The following is an 8,878-nucleotide window of genomic DNA, read 5'->3' as shown; positions in this document are numbered from 1 at the left end:
AAATACTATACATATTAACAATTGACTCTATAACAATTGACAAAACAAACTATATATTTAACATATGAGCAGAAACTGTCTAACTAAAGCTTATTTGATGTCTAGTTTATAGTAAAAACATTATAATCTATTTCGTCTGTAACAGTAGGCTATGCATCTGTGCGTTCGTTCATTATTTCACACACCCAGACAACCGATTCAGTCTTTTTGGCTTTACAGATACTATTCTTGTCATAGTGTCTGGTTGTGTTCCCTTGTTTGTCACTAGAGGTCCTCGTTATCACGGTGTCCTTCACTATTGACTTCATTTCCCAGCATTCTGTCTGTCACTGTCACTCATCAGTTGATTGCACTCAGCTGTTCCCCGTAATCATTGTTCCCAGCTGTTCTGTGTTAGTCTTGTTAGATCTGTGTATATATTCCCTGTCTGTGTTAGTACGTGTACGGAGTCGTTGTTAGATATCACCATTCCTTGGTCGGGTTTCTAGTTGGTTTCTGTTTTTTATTTCATGGATTTTGACTACGATTTGGATTACCCTTGTATGTCATACCAGTGAATAATGGATCAGAAAGCAAGCGCGAGTTAACCAGTTTATTGAAATGAACAATGACGGGCGTGGAGGATGGCGCAGGGACTTCGCTGGTGACAACAGGAAGAGATGAGATGATGACGACGGAATCCACACAAAGACAACAATAATCCAACACCAACGATAATCCACGGAAACACGAACACCAGACGAGCGGGAAGACAGGACTGGAAGACTGACACAGGAGACCTGACAAAGAGGACAAAAACCCTTTGAGTATTTATAAGGTGAGGAAATGGGCTGCAACTGGTGATAATAATGATCAGCTGGAGTGGATCAGGTAATGACACAACACTCTCACCCCCACTAAACATGTGCATTCACACCACAACATAAAAACAAGATAAGAAGGAGCCAGAAAATGAGTATATTCATCCATGACATTATATTAATAAACTGCTGCAATTGGATCTTCTGTCCCGTCTCGTGTGTGTCATGACAATTCTAAATCGCGATTAGAACAAAAAAGCATTTAAAACCTTTAAAAAAAAACGCCATTCAATATAGATCTATAGAATATATGTCCAAGTCTAAAAAGTACCATAGTCGGAGAATCACCCATATATAATATGATTCAAGTAGTTATTCTAGTGATATATGATATGTTGGCCTAATGCTAGATCCGGTTTGCTAGTACATTTGTATGTGAAAAAGGAGGCAGGAACAGGCAAACATTCAACAAGTTTAATAATAAATAAACAAATACAAAATGAAAGTATAAGCCAGCAGCCCCTCATAGACAACACAAAACAGAACATAAAATCACAATGTAAAACCAGGCCTGTTCCTCTCTCCACTGTCGCCGTTCCTCCTTTATGCCATCCTTTTAATATTTCACTAATTTAAAGAAAGTATCTATGTTGTTTCACTTTTAAGATATAGTCTTTTAAAATCAAGATGTCAAAATCGAATGTTTTAGGAAAAAACCTTTGCCGCCTAAAGGCCATTGCACACCGAGTCCGAAATTCGCATCCGAAATTTTCGCACGTTAAAAAAAAAATTCGACCTCACGTTATGTCAGTCACGCTTGCACACCGCCTCCGAAACTTTCGTCCGTCATAAAATTGATCGGATCGGGTTCGATTTTCTGCGTTTTTCGCATCCAGAGCCAGCATTTTGAGAGGTCTTTTGACAATTCAGGGCCGGGGGGAGCTCGTCCTCAAATCATTGCACATATGCGCCGTGCTTTCAGTTTCGGTTTTCAATTCGATCAAGTGTTTATGTTCTCTTCTCTATATTGGATTATGAAATTAATAAACCTCCCCTTTCAATCAGATTGAAATTTAGGATCGAATAAAGTGTGATTGAGCAGCCTATTCGATAACTAATGTATTATTTGGGCACAATACACAATAACAGCCTAGCTGTTCTGTCTGCCCAGCGCTTCCAACGGGCCGCGCGCGGGTGTGTGTTTGTCCGTGTGTGTGTGTCCATACCTGGTCCATTTCAGACTGACACACTGCCAGTCTCCGTTCAGAATCGATTGGTTCACGGAAATTGGTGGTCTTGTTTTTAATATGTGGCTCCAGAATCGCTAGCAAAGCATCGAACTGTCCCACTGACATTCTGAGGTAAATTTTGAATCGCTCAGGATAAATTCGCAACTCCTTCAAGGAACTCTCCTTCCTCTCGGCGCAATTTCAGGATTGGATGGACGTAATATTTTCTCTTCCTTCCCTTTTCAATAAGAGAGGGCAAAAATCATCCTCACTGCTTGACGAATCCATTTGGTATTTTTGCGTTTTTTCCCGCAAAGGTTTAAGAAATACGCAACGGACTCGGTGTGCAAAGTTTCTATGCGTGGCGAATTTTTAAGCTAACGAACACGAAAATACGCATACGAATATTTCGTGCTCAGTGTGCAATGGCCTTAAAGGGTTAATTTGTTCTGTTTTTTATTTAGGCTACTTCTATTTATATATTTCAGACTACTTTAAAAGTTTAATATATTTTTTTTTAAAGCAGTTCTTTAAATGTCATTCACCATTGTTTTAAGGCTCTAAACAGTATTGAATAAAAAAAAAGAAAAGAATACCTAAACCTACTAATTAATTACACACACAAGGATGCACAGCAGCATACAAATCAATCAAATATAAAAAATAAAAGAATTACAATAATAATATTTTACATTAAGTACATAAAAAGATAGTGGAATCCTGCTTGTTTCAGACAGTAGATGGTCTGCTTGCCCACTTTATCCTCACACATGAGTAAATCTGTTTGCGCTCCGGAGACGTATTCAATCTTTCCACTATCAAATTCGGTCAAACTTACACAACTTTAAAACTTACATTTAAAGGGAATGGGACATGAGACTCTGAAACTGCACTTACCACCACTTATCATTCTGTTTATATAATTAATTTTACTATGTTAAATCTGCACTTTCTTTTATATTTTTCAAATATCTGCAACAAAACAAAAACGACTTCCATCCGCACCATACATGCACACCACTGACTGTTGGTAACATCAATTAACAAGCTTACTAACCAATCTAGATTAATTTCTATAAACTATATGAATCTTAAAATAAATTTTAAAATAATATAAATCTCCCAATTCATTTGCTTGTCCAAATGTTTTTTCTCCTTTATTTAATTATGTACTTCAATTATGACATAATTTTCTTCATTACAGATCACCAAACTGGAAGCAACTGTCCAGACAATGGACATTTCGAACACCACAGTCACAATCAATGACAGTGATAGTGAATTGAAGACCTGCTGGCTGGCAGACACAACTGGAACAATTGACTTTATGCCTAGCTGCACTACTTCCTGAACTTCAGCCAGCTCCTTGTTTCCTGTCTGCCATTATTGGCCAAATTGATTAATTCAGGTGTGTCTGGTTATTGTTGCCATGACTACTTAGGTCAAGCAAACCTGAATTAATCAATTTGGCCAATAATGGCAGACAGGAAACAAGGAGCTGGCTGAAGTTCAGGAAGTAGTGCAGCTGGGCATAAAGCCCATTGCACTGTCCTTAAGGGACTCACAAATTGAACTTGTGGAAGCAGGCAAGTCATACTGCTTTACAAATTTGACGACCAGAAAATTCTGTGAAAACACCACACTCACCACTACACGTACATCTACTTTCACACCAATACATACAAAAAATATCAGTACCTACAACTCATGACATACAAACACCTCCGCCCACACTACACACACTTTACACAGAGATCACAGGTGCAGCTATAACAATCAAAAAGCAATGTCCAAAATGTCATACCCCCCAACATACCTTGTCCTCAAAAGACAACTTCCACAGGTGCAGTACCTGCAAGATATTACGTAAAGGTACCAGTTACATTACTAGATGTAGTGGATTTGTAACTATTCAACAAAACACTCAAGAAACATCTCTATCAATCACACATTCCCTACTCACACACTTTGTAAACCAAGAAAAAGATGTCAGCACCATGGACAACCAAGACATTAAAGAATATTTCATGACATACGGTCCACTCACACTCACTGACAATAATCAATTAATAGATATTCAAACACAAATGCAAAACACAGAAGAATTCAATTACAGTGATGAGGAACTATAATGATAGATGTCCCTGAAGATCACCCACAAACATCTGACAATCAGTCACACATTCCAGCCACTAAACAGACAATTACCCGGTCAACACTAAAGTCTACACACGAGAACATCGAAAAGAAAAAAAAACACAAAGCAGTCTAACAGCTTGTACACACACTACATTACATACTTATAAACAATTTTGATTTACACATTACATTTACATTTCAACAAACAAAACTTGTTCAAAAAAACCTCAAACTATTTTTTATCTATTTTTTTTTTCATTTGTAAATACAAAAATGTTACTACACATTACAGACAACAGAAATGTTTATAAAGCTGTTTTTTTACACATTTGTTTAATGAATTCATCAATGTTCAGATGGATTATGTTCAATAAATAAAGACACATGTAAGCAAAAGAGCAGATTTATCCTTTTGTTTAAAGATAACGGCCGAGGGACGTGAGAGGAAGTCGCGAGCACACCGGTCTCGCATCTCTCACGGATGAGCGGAAGGGTAAAAGGGAAGCGACGGAGTGGATGATCAAGAGAGGAACAGGCCTGCTTTTGTTTTGTATTTTACATTTTCTTGTGGTAAACCAGCAGGCGTCCACGAGGGGCTGCTGGCCGGTAGTTATGTTTTATTTGGCTAGCCAGCAGTTCCATGAGGTAGCTAGCCTGGATGCCAGCCCGAACTCCACCCACAATATTTTTTGGTCGGGAAGTTCGGTCTGGACTCGATCCATTGAGGAGAAATTATGATCTGGCAATAAATGAACGGGCCAATCAAATTGCCAGGGCGGGCTTTATACGATGATGGACAGATGATCTGCATGGACGTAATCATCATGTTATCAAAGAGCGCTTGTCGAAGATGACTGCAGCTGGAGAATTGAGATGTATAGATTCCGCTGTCGCGTCTGTTGTAAAATAAATCGACAGCGCATTCATTTTAATAGACAAACAGAGAACTGCAATGTCGATCGGAAAGATATTTTTGGCGTCCTTCCTACATGAACCGGGGAAAAGTGTAACTTATCAGCTGGCTCTGACGGTCGCTAAGAAGATGGGACGTAATGAAAAGCCTGTGGTCGTTGTGGTTTCTCCTTTGGTGGCACTCATGGAGAAGTAAGTAAAAGAAGTAACACTTGTTATTTAACTTCTAAAATAAATAAAGTAGGCTACGTTCTGTATTTGAAAACTGCGCTATGCAAAGGAGTTGACTTATGCATTGCTTTGATTGGTTGTAGGTCTACCGACTATCTAATTGAGTGCAGAGGGATTTTTTTTGTCCTGGTTTGGTTACGACACGCCTCATAATCAAAGCCCAATGGAGGATTTTCAGACTCATATTCTCTCTTGAATATGAGTATGACGAAGTCAGGCTATGAGGTAGCTGCAGTCATTTCAAGATAGCCTTTGTGAACAAATGTATGGTTAGAGCAGGCTCCAAGGAATAGGCCACTGATATAGCCTGTCCTATGTGGACCGCTATCTCTCTCTCTACCCCTTCTTTTATTTTTCTTATTCATTTTCATGGTAGTAGTAGGCAACGGTACCGCCAGACCGGTAATGACCATGGCAAATTCACATACGGTAGTCTACTGCCGGCAACGGCACTGATCGGGTCAGAATGAACACCATCAACAACAAAAACTCCTATTGGCTGCTCCCATTCACCTCTGGTTGGTAAATTTGTCTTGGTGTTTGTAAAAGTGTGTTCTTAGTAATTTGTTTTTTCGTGACTTGTAATTGTGTTATGGTAATGTCATTTGTTTTATGATATGGAAAAAATGTTTTCTAAAATTTCAAATTTCAAGCTCTGTAAAAGTGTTTCAGATTTTGTAATGTTAGTTTGCACCTCCAGGCCACCATACTTTTCATGTGTGTGAGCCAAACATTATTGTTCCATGTGCTAATTAGTGCTTTATTTTTACAATCTGGAAGTGTTGGACTGTAGTGATGTCCCCACACTCTAGCACCTACATCTGAGGACTGAGCTGAGTTGGTACAAGTGTGCCTTACTATAGTAAACATTCTAAACAAACCCTGTTATCTTTTCAAGTTGGTTTGCACCTCCAGGCCACCATACTTTTCTTGTGTGAGCCTAACATTGTTGTTCCAGGTATCCCAAGTTCCAATTGCTGGTCAGTGTTTGTCTTGAAGTGTTGTACTGGTGTTACACAAATACAGTTTTCAACTTTTCAATATTGAGTATTATTTTTACAATTATCTCTAATTAATAAAGATAATTCATCTTTAAATTGCATTCTCAATTTGTTCTTGTATTTCTCAAATATACCTCAGATATCATTCTCATATATAGCTTCAGTAAGACATTAAAGAGAAATAATCAAGAGAAGGAAGAGACGTTGGACACACAATAATAAGATCTCTTTTAAGGCTCATTATTCTCAGATTTGTCTCATAAAAGACTCAGATTCATTTCATGTTATTCTCTTTAATTCTCCTTCAAATAACCAAGACGTAATTGAGATCAGGGATATGAGATCTCCGCTGTTTATCCCACTTCTCAAATATTGCTCAAATGGTTTTCTCAAATTAACCTCCTTTGTCTTACTGGTGTCTTGTCTCTTTCAAGCTTATGTCTTGCTCCTAAGGGACCCTTAGGAGAAGTAACTCAGAAACAAATGATCACAGAATGATATAAATATGAGAAGCTCAAATTGGTCTCAAGAGATGAGATTGAACAACAGATGAGCAACACATTTTTCCTATGGGATAGGCTCAAGAATGAACAAAAAGGCATGGCACGGCACAAACACACTTAAATAGGGCAAGACACAGGTGTGATACATCAGGCATAATGAGAAGTAGTGTTCAGCAGGAGTCAGACGAGAAGCGCCACCTGCTGACCAGGAGGAAAACATTGGTTCAGTTAAGGGATCCTTACACCTTGGCTTTATCTAAAATCATTTACCTTTTTTATTTTTGTTATCTTGTTTTTCATGAATGTATTTTACAACATTACAAAGAGCAATGTGTATAATCCACGAATCTAGTTTATAAAGGCATTTTTGTCATAGTTTATGATCATTTATTTTTTGGATTTGTTGTTTATCTTTTTAATGAAGTTGTCTGTATTAAGTAGATTGTGTTTAACACACACAAGAGTGACTTATTAGTTCAACACACAGAGTTATAGAAATTCTACTTGATTTATTAAAAGAACTGTGCTGGTATGGGATCGGTATCGCTCAGTTCTCAGAATTTTTGGTATCGGATTGATTCTGAAAAAGACGGTATCGGTGCATCCCTAGCACAAATACTCCCAAATATATTTTTAGGACGCACAGATTAACCCTCTGAGGACCAAAAACGCGTCCCCGTCATGCTGCCCTCAAATGTTAATCTACTACAATATTACATTTCATTTTGTCCAAGGAGCTGTTTTTTTAAATGCTCCTAAGAAAAGTCAAGTATCGTTCCATCATTGCTCAAAGTTAAAAATATCATACTTTATGATGTTAGTTTTAATAAAAATATAATTAAAAAAATTTAATCAAAGAAATTTCTCTGCCATTTCTTTCTTTTTGCTGTATTTGAAACGTACCGAACCGTACTGTGACACAAGTGTATCGTATTAAACCGAACCGTGAATTCTGTGAACCGTTACACCCCTAATATATATATATATATATATATATGTTGTCCTTTCAATTTTTTCTTGTCTGACTCACCTGAATGAAAGGCTTGTTATTATGCGTGTCTTTGTCTCTCAGGAGAGAATCACCTAATTATTCATGATATGGGCTGTTTGGCATTGGCATATTGCCCATTGGCATATTGCCTTGGCAAACAAAAAATGTTTTTCACAATATAACCCAATTCACAGTTTTATGTGAACATTTAGGAGGATGATTTTCAGATCATTGTGAAGAAAAAACCCTAGGCAACAACATCCATTAGTCAAAAGTCTTGTGGATGCATATTTCGTATGTGTTTTGTGGCCTTATTTCAGAAACTTTCATTTTTAGTTTTTACAATAATTAATATTCTCTCAAAAATACAAACATGTACAAACATGTTGCAAATATATTATAGTTGCCCTGTTTGTGCTAAATATAGTGTAATTTCACCTGTGCACATTAATATGTTTATTAGCAGCTGAAAAAAAGACATGTCAAGGCATGTCAGAACATCTCAAGGAGCCCAAATACACCTTGGTCACCAGGGGGTTAAATTTTAGGAGCATATATGCAACCAAAATGGTCTCAATTTTGAGTCTTGTGTAATATTTTCTCATCAGTGGGTGAATGAGACGGGAGATAATCTTGACAGCATTGCATTCAATCCTCTGCCAACGCTGTCTCTCTCTCTCATGTCATTGGTTAGTCTCTGCTCTACCTGTGCGTGTTCATGTATTTGAGAAGGCATGGCTTTGCAGATTTATCATGCTGGGATGGTGGATTAGGATTGCTATTGCCGGCCTTTCCAAAATTGCCTACCCTACCTTTACATAGTTTAAATTGTTTAACAGTTTCTTCTTGATTACTTCATTTAGGTCGGGGTGTGTTTGCCACAACATCTTGAAAGGTTCCTTTATTGGTCAATATAAAGGAACATTATTAGACAAATGGAAGTTAAAAACAACAACAAATGATTATACATACCACCTCAAACACAGAGGGCTGGACTACTATGTAAATCCCTGTGTATCTTTTGAAATGTGTTTCTCAACCCTGAAACCAAATACCACACACAGTTTTGGGG

This window comes from Pimephales promelas, chromosome 2 (assembly GCF_988280905.1).
Source record: "Pimephales promelas chromosome 2, fPimPro1.hap1.1, whole genome shotgun sequence".
NCBI lineage: Eukaryota > Metazoa > Chordata > Actinopteri > Cypriniformes > Leuciscidae > Pimephales > Pimephales promelas.
Note: the sequence above shows the minus strand (reverse complement) of the source record.